Here is a 14,245-nt window from a genome sequence, read left to right on the forward strand (position 1 = left end):
TCTTTATTTTCTAATTCCCTACATAATTACCTTTACTAACCATCTCTGTTTTATGTCTATTGAATCATTGTCTGGTGCTGCATGCTTTAAGCATGAATATCTTTCTTTACTCTTTCTTGTATCATGGAACTACTAGCATCAACTTTTCAGGGGTTTTTTCTAGGAATACTTTTATTTTTACCTGCATTTTTTAAAAACTTTTTTTATTGTATAATATAACATACATACAAAGCAAAGAAAGGTAAAAGCAATAGTTTTCAAAGCAGTCTTCAACAAGTAGCTATAGAACAGAGCCCAGAGATTGTCATGGTGTACCATTCTGTCATCTCAGATTTTTCCTTCCAGCTGCTCCAAAATATAGGAGGCTAAAAAGAATAAATTTTTTTAAATCATCGCAATTGACTTTTCTCTTTGTGAAAAATAACATATATATATATATATATATATAAGCAATAAATTTCCAATTATAGCATAACTATTAGCTTTAGAACTGATTTCAGAGTTTCGTATGGGTTAGAGTTCCACAATATTAAGTTTTAATTTCTAGCTGCTCTAAGATACTGGAGACTAAAAGAGATATAAATTTAATGATTCAGCATCATTTTTATTTGTTAAATCCTATCTTCTCTGTATAACTCCACCATCGCCTTTTTTTTTACATGGGCAGGCACCGGGAATTGAATCCAGGTCCTCTGACATGGCAGGCAAGCTTTCTTGCAAGCTGAGCCACTGTGGCCAGCCCTCCACCATCACCTTTGATCTTTCTAACCCCTTCCTTAGGAGTATTTGTGCTATGGCCATTCTAACTTTTTCATTTTGGAAGGGGCTGTCAGAAATATGGGGTAGGGAGATGGAACTAGCTGATCTTCTAGAGAGGCTGGCCCCTCTGTGCTTCAGGACTTATCTGGTCCAGGGACCTATCTGGAGGTTTTAAGTTCCTGGAAAGTCACCCTAGTGCATGGAACCTTTGTAGAATCTCATGTATTGCCCTAGGTGTTTTTTTAGGATTGGCTGGAATGGTTTTGGTTGGGGTTTGGCAGGATACAATAGGTAGCAATGTTTAACTAAAGCTTGTGTAAGAGTGACCTCCGGAGTAGCCTCTCGATTCTATTTGAACTCTTTCAGCCACTGATACTTATTTGTTACACTTCTTTTCTCCCTTTTGGTCATGATGGAATTGGTGATCCCACCAGGCCAGGGATGGACTCATCCCTGGGAGTCATTTCCCATGCTGACAGGGAAACTTTCACCCCTGGATATCATGTACCATGTAGGGAGGAGGGCAGTGATTTCACTTGCAGAGTTAGGATTAGAAAGAGTGAGTCATATCTGAGCAACAAAAGAGATCTTCCAGAAGTAACTCTTAGGCATATCTGTAGGTAGGCTAAGCTTCTCTGCTACCTACATAAGTTTCATGAGAGAAAGCCTCAAGATCAAGGGCTTGGCCTATTGATTTGGGTGTCCTTCATGTTTGACACAGTATTGGGGCATTCCTTGATGGTAAAGTTTAATAGTTCCAATTTTTTTCTCCCATCCCTCAAGGGACTTTGCTAGTACTTTTTGATTCTCTGCTTAATATATTCTAGGATGTATCTGGGCATTATGTTAAGCTATACAAAATTAAAGGCCCTCATTCATATTCTGGGTTCCCTGTGTTTCAATTTTCAAATGAGCTATACGGACAGGTTGAGTTAGATTATTTGCCACAGAAAATTTAGATTCCAGAAAAAATAAACCTTTTTACCTTTGGTCTCAAAGAGTAGGTGCAGTTCTATAATATAAACAAAATCTTCCTTACCCCTGTGTTCTGAATTACTTTAATCCCGACCTGATTGGCTTCATTCTTATCTCTAAATACTAGGTTATACATATAGAAAACAGCCTCTCAAAATCCAGAAATAATAATTTCCACCTGGACTAAATGTGTCTGCTATAAGAGCTTACAATCTAGGCCCTTGTTTTCTTACAAGCTTTTTCTAAAGGAGACCATACAATAATATTCTTTCACATCTGCCTTATTTTGCCTCACCAAATATCCCACAGATCCATTTACATTGTTGTATACCTCATGACTTTGTTCCTTTTTGTAGCAACACAATATTTGATCATATGTCTCCCCCATCATTCACCAATCTACTTCTCCATCAGTGCATCCTCCAGGCACCTGCATTCATTAGCATCATGCATAATGCCCAAAGTCCACAGTCCATCAACATTCTCAACTTTAGATAATTTCATTGTTACCAAGAGAAAGATAACCAGTAAACACACCCTCACCAAATAGGAAATCTAAATCTCCCTTTAAGTCCTGTTCCCTCTCCCATCATTTATCTCTGCTGTTGCTGTGATAGTGCTGATGTTTCCTTGTTAAACATAGCCCATAGCATGCAATAGCAGTTTTCCCCCTGTACCCTGGATTTAAAAACTCTTTGTACATGATCACGCCTTTGAAGTAGTTCTTGCAAGAACTTATATATATATTTCTAGTGTTAACTATTCGGACACACAGGTCAATACATACCCTTTCAATCTTGTTCAGTTTCAACACGGTAATGTTATTTATAGACCCCCTAGAGAACCGCCTTCACTTCCATCTATTCTCTTACATTTGAGTTCAACCTCATCAGCTAACCATTCACTCCTCTAACTTCTATGTATCTCTAAGTGCCCTATATTCTGTATTATAAGTACCTTCCTTTTTGAAAGCTTTGCTTGATATACAATTTTTGGTGAACTCCTCTTTTTCTTTCAACACTTTGAATATGTCATTCAACGACATTCAAAATTCCATTGTTTTTAAAATGAGAGGTCAGATGTTAACGTTATTTCAGTTTCATTTTGTATGATGAATCATTTTCTTCTTGCTACTTTCAAATTTTTGTCTGTCTTTCAACATTTTGACTATGATGCTCTGGTTATGTACCTCTTTGTATCGAACCTTCTTGAAGTTTGTTAAAGTTCTTAGATAAGTAGATTAATATTTTTCATCAGATCTTAGAAGTTTTCATTGACTATTCCTTCAAAATATTTTTCTGCACTTTTCTCTTTTTTCTCTCTTTCTGATTATGCATATGTTCCTATTCTTAATTGTGTCCCATGTTTTTCTGAAGCTCTATTAATTTTCTTCCATTCTTCAGATTGCATTATCTCAATGTTCATGTCGACAAATTTTCTTCTTCCACCTCAAATATGCTGTCGGCTCTCTCTAGAAAATTTTTTTGTTTAGGTTTTGAACTTTTTAACCCCAGAATTTTCTTTTCTGTGCTATTATAATTGATATATTTTTATTGTTATTATGCTTGATGAAACATTGACATCATACATCTCCTTAGTTATTTATAACAACTCTTTTGAAATCTTTGGCCCCTAAAATCAACATCTTGGATCTTTCAAAAGAAGTTTCTGTTGCCTGTGCTTTTGTTTTCTGCATGGGTTGCACTTTCCTGGCAATTCTTTGTATGACTTGTAATTTTTGTTTTAAAATGGACACTTTATAAAATGTATTGTAAGAAGCCTGCATATTGATTCCTCTAAGGGCTTGTTGTTTTTGCTTGTTTTTATTTTGAGCAACTTTCTTGATTGGTTCATGAAGTCTGTTTCCTCCACAAGGTAGAGTTTCTGATGTCAAGCATCAAAGGATACAGCCATGGATATATATGCAGTCACATGCCCAGTTGTTTCAGTAGGGTTTTCTTTGGCTGTTTCTTCCTGATCTCTGTTGTGCTCTCTGTCTCTGTTGGTGTCACCTACAGATGTTAGCTTCCACTAATTTCTGACTGAAATTCCACTAATTTCTGACCAATTGTCCTATTGCTTTCAACATTGCCCCACAACCTGATCCAATTAAATCTAGGACTCTATTTCAGTAGATTTTGAGGCAAGTTTCTGAGGTGTGTTCCAACAACAGGAAAGCTTTTCTTACTTGTCTCTTTTGATAATTCTCTCTGTTAAACTTCTAGCCCATCTGTGGTTTAACTTGTTGCTCTCATCAGACTACCAACCTCCTCTTAATTGCTTACCACCAAAATTTCCATTGTTTTCAACAGCACAAGTTAAGCTTTAACTTCTTCATGCTCTGTTCCAAATAAAGTCAGTTTCCTTTGGAAGAGCTATGGAAATTTCTTTTCTTATGGCCCACCTTTCCTCTTGTGCAAAACATCTACAGAACTTCACTGGAATTTGGAGTGGGCATAGTATCCTACTTCTCTTGAAGTGACAACCATGACTCATCAATGGGAGCTGGATGGAAGTAATAGCTTCCATTTTTCTTGGTTTACCTCTCCCAGGATGAAACATCTACTCTAAAAGAAAGCTGAGGTGGAGGAATTTGGCACCAATATTCATTGCTTTCCAAGCTTGAAGAAGATCTTCTGCTTTACAATGGATGCTGGGAAGAAGAGAATCCCAGACTTCTCAGCTGCTCTTGTCTGGAATAGAATTTCGGCAACACAAAGCTGGAGGGAATGAGACATGCTAGTGGTTTTCCCTTCCTGGGAAGATATTGCAGATTTAGACCGGGAGCTGAGGGAAAAGGGAGCTCTGTGTTCTTGGCCATATTTGCTAAAATTGAACTTTCTATTTCACTGAGCTGCATTGCAGATGATGGAAGGAGACAGAAATTTGCATCTCAAATGGCACAGTTTCTCGCTATTCTTACAGAGATTTAGTACATTTTCTTGAATAAGTATGTTTTATTTGCTCCATTCTCTAGAACAATTTTCAGAGACTTTCAGTAGTTGTTTCTAAAAATAATTTCCAATAATAATTTTGAGTGGGAGAGGAATGGTCTATGGAATTCCTTATGCCTCCATTATGGAAGTATTTCCTTTACTTTACTTCTTTTAGTATGGTTTTCTTTAATTCTTTGAGTTTAGTTGTAATAGCTGCTTTGAATGTTTTCTCTGTTGTATGTGACATATCAGTCTTCAAAAGGCAGTTTTTGTTGCCTGTCTTTTTTACTGTGATGGGTCACACTTTTCTGTTTTCTTGGATGACTCATTGTTCTGAAAGCTGGAAATTTTAGGCAGTATATTGTAGCAATCCTGGCTACTGACCTTCTGGGGCTTGTTGTTGTTTATTTTCTTCTTGTTCATTTGCTTACTGATTTGCCTGGACTGCTTCAGTGGTATCTATGCCCCCAGGAGTGGTAGCCTTTGATGTTCTTACTTTAAATTTTTATCATTTCCATTCACCTTGACTTTCTAGGGGTTGCCCCTAGTTCAGTGCCACTTAGAGTTTAACCACTTATTGATCATTGATTGTGCTTAAGTTCCTTGAACAAGAATATTTTTATCTATTACCATTGCATTTGTTTGGCTTTGCAACTGCTTTCACTGTTCAGATATTTTACCTGCTTGCCCTATATTCAGCCAGTAACTCAGACCTGTAACTCAGAATATTCCTCTATGGTTGTTCCTAAAAGAATGCAGCCTCAGATATGGACACAGCATTTCAGACCACCAGAGATAGCTGTGGTTTTAGAAGGCTCTCTTTCTCTTTTCCTCATCTTGCCTTTAAATTTCTTACTTCTCTGTCTTTATTCGTATCACATCCAGCTGTTAGCCTCCACTAATTGCTAGCTATCAGCTCTATTGTTTTCAACAATGTTCTGGGACATAAATTGCACCACAATCTGATCCAAATAAAGTCAAGGTTAGGGTGTTATTAGTTATTGAGGTTTTATCTTACCCAACACTTTCGAGAACCTCATGCTATAGAGCAGGAGCCTGCAGTGGTAGATAGAATGGAGAACTTACTCTTCTCCTGCTACCCTACTTGTGTTCTTCTTATAGTGCAGGAGCTGTTTTAGGGCATGAGGGGAGGAGACCGCTATCTCATAACCTGTAAAGCCTTATATGGATCTTCCTCAGCTTAAAGCCTGGAAGGATGGGATCTGCCAATGTTCACCTGGTAAAGAAGGTCCCCAAACATCTCTTACATCCAGAAGCTGGGAGATATTGGAGGTAAAACTTGGTTACTGAATGAATGGCGCAGCTTTTCCCTAACAGAGATGTGCAAGAAGAGACACTACACCTTACACTAGCTGCCCTACATAGATCTTCTGTTTATAGTTGGAACCGAGGCTTGTAACTGGAACTGTCACACAGATTTGGCCGACTGCCAAATCCACTCAAATTAGCTCTTCCATCCCAGGACCTGGAAGAGATGGAAACTACCATTTGAATGCTGAACTTGCTAGAACAGATGTGCAAAGTAGATATGTGATGAGATGTGTGCAGTCTGTAACTCAAATGCAATGAACTCCTTCTGTTCTTATCAAGTTTCTGTCGATTTTGTTGAAAAGGATCGCCTCAATTTATTGTAAGTCTTTGATCAATCACCAGAGACTACTAACAATTTTGTCTTTTCAAATATAATCACCATAAAAGATGCCAGGAGAGCTTCCCCTGTCCTCTTCATACATTCATTCTAGAATTCCCACCTCCAGAAGAAGTCATTTATGAATCACAGCTTATTTAAAAAGTCATGGGGAAAAAGTCATGGAAAACAATTAAAAAGTATGGACACAGGAATTGAAATTTTATGAAATTGACAAAGTATATTGTTTCATCAAGGACAGCTCAAATGGAACTGGCATGTTTTCTCAATGCAAATGCATGAAACCAAAGAACATAATGACTACCAATAGAATTTGAGGCTCTTACCTTGATTTGTGCTAACATACCAAATGTTTTACTTATTAGCTAACCAATTCATCTTTTTCACCATTGTACGAATGCAATGCAAAATGCTAATAATATTTAAGTATTTTCAAGAAATTGGCTTAAGCTTAAGAACCACTGAAAAAATTTTAGGGGATCCCCAGTTACCCACAAGCCACACTTTGAGGCCCAAAACCAGCAATGAAAATGGCTGAAAGACTTCATTTTTGGACTTGATATAGTAACAGGGGTAGCACTCTGAAAAGGTAACCAATTAAAATTACAAAAAAATTGAGAGAAAATGATATGAATAAGAGACAAAACTCCAATTAAAAATGTACTGGATAGGATTAGTAGCAAAATATGCACTGTAGAAGAAAAGTTTATAGAATTCAACATATGGAAATACAAATTGTATAAACATAATATAAAATATAAGCATAATAAAAATTGACTCAAAGTGCATAAAACACATAAAATATAAGAACCAGTACCTTAAAGCTCTTAGAAGAAAATGTAGGGAAACATCTTCAAGATAAAGTAATAAGAAGTAGTTTTCTAAACCTTACACCCAAAGTACAAGCAACAAAAGAAAAAATAGATAAATGGGAACTCCTCAAACTCAAATGCTTTTGTGTCTCAAAAGACTTTGCCAAAAAAGGGTGAAGAGGCAGCCACTCAATGGGAGAAAATATTTGGAAATCAAACATTAGGTAAAAGTTTGATATCCTGTATACATAAAGAAATCATACAACTCAACAACAAAAGAACAAAAACCAGATTATAAAATTAGCTAAAGATACCAATGGGCATTTTTCTGAAGAGCAAATACAGATGGCTAAAAAGCATATGAAGAGATGCTCATTTTCATTAGCTGTGAAGGAAATGCAGATAAAGACTATGAGATACCACCTTACACCTCTAAGGATGGCTGTTATTAAACAAATATCAAACCAAAAATGTTGGAGAGGATGTGCAGAAATTGGGAAACTTATGCACTGCTAGGAGGAATATATAATGGTACAGACACTATGGAAGACAGTTTGGCAGTTCCTTAGGAAGCTAAAAATCAAGTTGCCTTATGATCCAGCAATATCACTACTCAGTATATACCCAGAAGAGCTGAAAGGAGTGAAACAAACAGACAATTGCACACTGATGTTCACAGAAGCATTATTCAAAATTGTCAAAAGATGGAAACAAACCGAGTACCCATCAACAGATGAGTGGAATAACAAAATGTGGTATATACATGCAATGGAATGCTATGCAAGAGTAAGATGAAATGATGTCCTGAAGCACATGACAAGATAGAGGAGCCTTAAGGTCATAAGGCTGAGAGAAATGAGCGAGACACAAAAGGATAGGTACTTTATGATTCTACATTTATGACCATGGTAAAGGTAAAATCAGAGGCTTATAATACAAGATATAGGGGACATAGAGATACATGGAAGCTAGAAGTGGGTAAAAGGTTAGCTAATGAGGTTGAACTTAAATGTAAGGGAATAGGTAGAAGTGAAGATGGTTCATAAGTGGGTCTTTAAGTATATTACTATATTTAAGGTTAACTTGATTGAAAGGGGTTTTATAAACCCACGTGTCCCATTGATTAATACTACAAATATAAACAAGTTCTTGCATGACATATACTGCATAGGTGTCAATGTTGTACAAAGAGTGTATGAGTTCAGGGTGGGGGGAAAACTGCTATTCCATGCCATGGACTATGTTTAACAGGAAAAAAACAGTACCACAGCAACACCAGGGGTAAATAATGGGGAGAAGGACAAGAGTTAAGGGGAGGTTTAGATTTCCCATTTAATGGGGGGGGGTGTTTATTGGTTATCTTTCTTTTGGGAGCAATGAAATTATCTAGAGTTGAAAGTGTTGATGGACTGTGGACTTTGGGCATTATACATGATGAATGGAGAGAGCTGAAGGATGCACTGACTGAGAAATAGATTGGTGAACAATGGTGTATATGTATGATTGAATAATGTGGTGCTACAGAAAGGAAAAATGTTGTGAGGCATGGAACATTGTAAATGAACCTGTAGGACATTTGTTGAAACAAAATAAGCCAGAATCAAAAGAGCAAAATTGTATAATCTCATGCAGAAAACACTTAAAAGAAAACTATGGGCCTAGATTGTAAGCTTTTATACCAGTCATATTTAGTCAAGAGTGGTAGTTGTTATTTCTGGATATTGAGAGTCTGTTTTAATTCTGCATAACCTGGTATTTAGAAATAAAAATGAAGCTGATCAGGTCAGAATTAAGGTAATTCAGATTACAAGGGTAAGGAAGACAATGTCTATAGTTTAGAACTTCATCTACTCTTTGAAACCAAAAGAAGAATGTTTTATTTTACCCAAGACCTAAATTATCTGTAGCACATAATTTAACTCAACCTGTCTGGATTGTTCATTCAAACAATTCAAACACAGGGATCCCAGAATAAAAATGAGGGTTTTTAATCCTGTATTCCTTAATGTAATGTCTGAATACATCCTAGAGTACATTAAGCAAATAATCCAAAACTATTGGCAAAGTCCTTTGAGAGATGGGAGAAAAAACATGGAGCTATTAAACTTTACCACTGGGGAAACCACTGATACACTATTAAATAATTGGAGATACCCAAATCAATAAGTCAAGCCCCTGATCTTGAGGTTTGCTATTGTGAAGCTTATGTATGTAGCAGAGAAGCCTAGCCTACCTATAGGTATGCCTATGAGTTACTTCTGGAGGACCTCTTTTTTACTCAGATGTGGACTCTCTCTCTCTAAACTTAACTTTTCAAGTAAAATCATTGCCTTACCCCTATGTGGGACATGATATCCAGGAATGAAAGTCTCCCCAGCATGTGGGAAATGACTCCCAGGGATGAGCCTTTCCCTGGTATTGTGGGATCAACAAAGCCATCCTGACCAAAAGGGAGGAAAAAAAGTGTATCAAATAATGTATCAGTGACTGAGAGACTTCTAACAGTGTTGAGAGGCTATTCTGGAGGTCACTCTTACACAAGCTTCAGTTAGACATTGCTACCTATCATAGCTTGCCAAACCCCAGCAAAAACCATTCCTCCAGTCCTAAAGAACACCTAGGGCAATGTATAAGATTCTACAAAGGTTCCATGCACTAAGGAAACTTTCCAGAATCCTACCACCTGCAGATGGGTCCCTGGACCAGATAAGTCCTGAAATGCAAAGGGACCAGCTTCTCCAGAACATCAACTATTTCCATCCCCCTACCCCATATTATCGACAGCCCCTTCCAACAAGAAAAAGTTAGAATGGGCATAGCCCAAATACCCCTAAAGAGTGGGAGAAAGACCAAAGTTGATGGTGGGGTTGTACAGAGAAGGTAGGGTTTAACAAATGAGTATGATTGCTGAATCATTATATCGATATTTCTTTTAGTTCCTGGTATCTTGGAGCAGCAAAAAGTAAAAACTTAAAATTGTGGAATTGCAATCCATACAAAACTCTGAAATCTGCTCTACAACGGGATGTGCTTTGAAATATTTCTCTTTTGTATATCTGTTATTTTTCACAAAAAACAGTTCATTGTGATTATAAATTCACATCTATATGATGATATTGTGAACCATTGATTTTACACTTTGGATGATTATATGCTATGTGAATATATAATATACATCAATAAAAATAAATAATTTTTAAAAGTTAAAGCAAGCATAATTTAACTATTGAAAAATAAATATCTCTTTAAAACATCTTCTAATATCTCTTAATGTTAAATCTTTATCTGGTCATGAGTAATACTCTGGAATTTTATTAACAAATATCCAAGGAAGAATGTATATGCTTATGTGAGATATATATATATATATATATATATATATATATATATAGTGAGAGAGAGAGAGAGTTATTAAAACATTGGAGAAATAAATAGATCTTCAGTGAGCTGTGAGACAATATCAAACCCAGAAGAAATGAAGGAATGGAAGGACACAACTAATATCTAAAAAAATAATAGCCAAATCTTTTCTATATATATGAAAAACATAAATGCTCAAATGTAAGAATCACAACAAAACACTAGCAGGAAATAAAACATAGAGGAAACCATACCAAGGTACTTATAATCAATTGCTGAAAAATAGGGAGAAAGATCACATACAAATTAAAGAAAAAGTTCACATTATGTACAGTAAAACAAAGCAAAGACTAACAATATATTTCCTAGCCAGAAGACAGTGGGGGAAATATCTTATCATTGAAATATCAAATGAAGAAATATATTCATCCTTGAATATCACAATTAATAAAATATTATTCAGAAAAGAAAACAAACAAAAGACTTTTTCAAGCATACAAAACCTGAGTGAATTCATTGCCAGAAAGCCAACACAAGAGAAGTTAAAATAAGTTGATTAGGCAGAATGAAGATGATTCTAGATGGAAATTTGTATCTATAGAGTGGAATAACATAGAGTAAAAGAAATCACTATGATGGAAGTAATGTATAATGTAATTTTAAAAATATCTCATCAAAATAAATTATTTAAAGTAAAAATGAAGAATATATTATGGGGTTTATAAAATAAAATTAAAATATATCAGAATAGCACAAAGAAAACAAATGATGAAACAAAATAATGCCATTGTAAGGATGTTATACATAATATAAAGTGTTATAGTATTTATTTGAAGGTAGAACAAGACAAATTTAATTTGCATACAGAAATCCGTAGAGAAACCACTAAACAAAAGCAGTATATCTAAAAATCTAATATAGAAAATATGAAGAAATAATGTTTAAAAGAGTTAATATAAAATGAAGCATGAAATCAGGTAAAAGTGAGGAAAGAACAGCTGGAAGAAATAGAAAGCAAATGCAAAAAACTTTACAAATAAAGATAAATAGAGGTAAAAAATGAAAAGATGGAAAAAGATATAAGATGTCATCAATAATTTTTAAGAGTTAAAGTGAATATATTAATATTATATGAAGGTGATTTAAGAATGAAGCATATTATAGACAAATTATTCTTGGAGATTTCAATAACCTTCTCTCAATAATTGAGAGAAAAAGTAAGCAAGCAATAAGTGATGATATAAGTGACTTGAAAATCCCTAACTACGAACTTACTCAAGTCAATATTTTTAGGAAACTCCACTCAGTAACAGCAGGGTAACACTTTCTAAAAGTGCACACAAAACATTTTCAAAGATAAACCACATTCTTAGTCACAAAACAAGTCTCAAAAAATATAAAAGTGTTGAAATAATAGAGTATATTCTCTGATGCCAAGAGACTTAAGTTAGAAAACAATAACAGTAAGCTTTTTGGAAAATCCCCACATATGTGGAAACAAAACCACATGCTTCTGGATAATACATGGGTCAGAAAGAAAGTCACAAGTAATATTAGAAGATAATTTGAACTTAGTAAAATTAAAAGCACGACATCAAAATTTTGTGGCACCTCTAATATATTACTTAGGAAGAAATTTATAGCATTAAAAGCTCTCATAGAAAATTCCAAAAGTTTACAATTAATGACCAAAGCCTCAACCTCGTGTATCAAGAAAATGAAGAGCATATCAAAGCTAAACTAAGTAGAAAAAGGAAAGAATAAAGAACACAAATCAGTGTTGTTTGAAACAAAAAATTACAGGGAACAATCAAAGAAATCAAAATGATAATGCAAATTAATAAATGTCAAGAAAAATGATAGGGAAAAAAGATAAAGAAAAAAAGGAAGGAATGAGAGGACATCACTTGAAAGAAGTAGAATGGAATATTATCAACAACTTTATGTAAATAAACTCAACAACTCAGTGGGAATAGACAAATTATTGAAACAACCACCATACAAAGCTTGGGTGACTCCTATAACTATTAATGAAGTTTAAATGTCAGTTAAAAACCTCTCAATGAAGAAAATTCCAGAGGAAATAAAATCAAATTTTACAAAAGGCAGAAAAAAAGAATTTTAAATTTATTCCATATATTGCCCAGATAAACAAATATTACAAAAAAAAAGAAAAGCACATAATATTTCTTATGAATAGTGGTGCAAAATCCTTTTAAATATTATTGAATCAAATCCAGCCATACATAAAAATGGTACTACTTTATGACCACATGGAGTTTATTGTGCCTTCAAATTTGGCTTAACATGTCTAAAAAAATCAATCAGTGTAATTCAAAATATTACAGAAATTATTAAAGGACAGTCATGTAGTCATCTCAATGGCTGCAGAGAAATCTTTTGAAAAAATTCAACACTTAATCATGCAAATGTAAATAAAAGTAGAAATAGAAGTAGAAATTTCTTCAACCTGCTAAAGAAATACAAAACACAAACAGTTGAATATGATTGTTGAATCATTAAATTGATATCTCTTTTAGTCTCCAGTATCTTAGAGCAGCTAGAAGTAAAAACCTAAAATGGTGGAATTTTAACCCAAGCCAAACTCTGAAAGCTGTTCTACAGCTAATTGTGGTGCTGTGCTTTGAACTTTACAGCTTTTTTGTTTATATGTTATTTTTCACAAAAAAGAAGGAAAAGAAGTCAATTGTGGTGATGAAAAAATGTTTAAGCCCTCTAGCCTCCTATATTCTGGAGTAGCTAGAAAGAAAAATCTGAGAGGATCATATGGTAGCCCATGACAAACTCTGGGATCTGTCCTGTAACTACTTGTTGAAGAGTGCTTCGAAAACTATTGCTTTTTTCTTTCTTTACTTTGTATATATGTTATATTATATAATAAAAAAGTTAAATAACAAGAAGGAATGAAAATAGGTGGGAAAAAGGATAAAATAAATTGTGTATTTGGAAATATTAGTGATGAAAGAGAGAGGGATAAGAGGTATGATTTCTATGAGGTTTTTCCCCTTTTATTTCTTTTTCTAGAGTGATGCAAATGGTGATGAATTCATAATTATGTGGTGATATTATGAGCTATTGATTATACACCATGTATGGAATATATGTGTGTGAAGATTTTTGAAAAAAAATAGAAATAAAAAATATTTTCAAAAAAGACTTGTTTGTCTAGGTAGATAATCCTACAAAATCTACAAAAAAAAACTGAAATAAGTAAGTAAGCTCAGCAAGGTCACATGATACAAGATCAATATAAAAAATCAACTGTAAGAACTTTACAGTTTCACCTTCCACATGTAAAGAGTTTGGGACTTTTCAGTCTTGTACTTAGAAGAAAAAACAGCACAAACTGAAAATCCATGACTATTCTTGTTTTCATCAGAGAACTGAGGTCACAGGGCAAATTGCCACCACAAACTCTCAAGACACAAGTGAATCAAGAGAGTCAAGGTTGAGATTTGATAACCAGGAACTGGAGTGGTTGGAGCCATAAAATGGTAAGAAAATTTAAATCACAATTTTGATGAATTGGTTGAGAACAAATTTGGACTACAGGGAGAGTAAGAAACTCCAGGAGCCATAGTCTTAAGGGTCTACCCACATTTTCCTAGGCTCTTACTTCAGGAAATCCACAAAATTTTCCTGGTTCAGATCTGAGAACGACCCCTCTGGGCACTGTCAGTTTGAGGGAAGAGTATTTCTTGTAAAATATGACC

Source organism: Tamandua tetradactyla, chromosome X, assembly GCF_023851605.1.
Source record: "Tamandua tetradactyla isolate mTamTet1 chromosome X, mTamTet1.pri, whole genome shotgun sequence".
Classification (NCBI taxonomy): domain Eukaryota; kingdom Metazoa; phylum Chordata; class Mammalia; order Pilosa; family Myrmecophagidae; genus Tamandua; species Tamandua tetradactyla.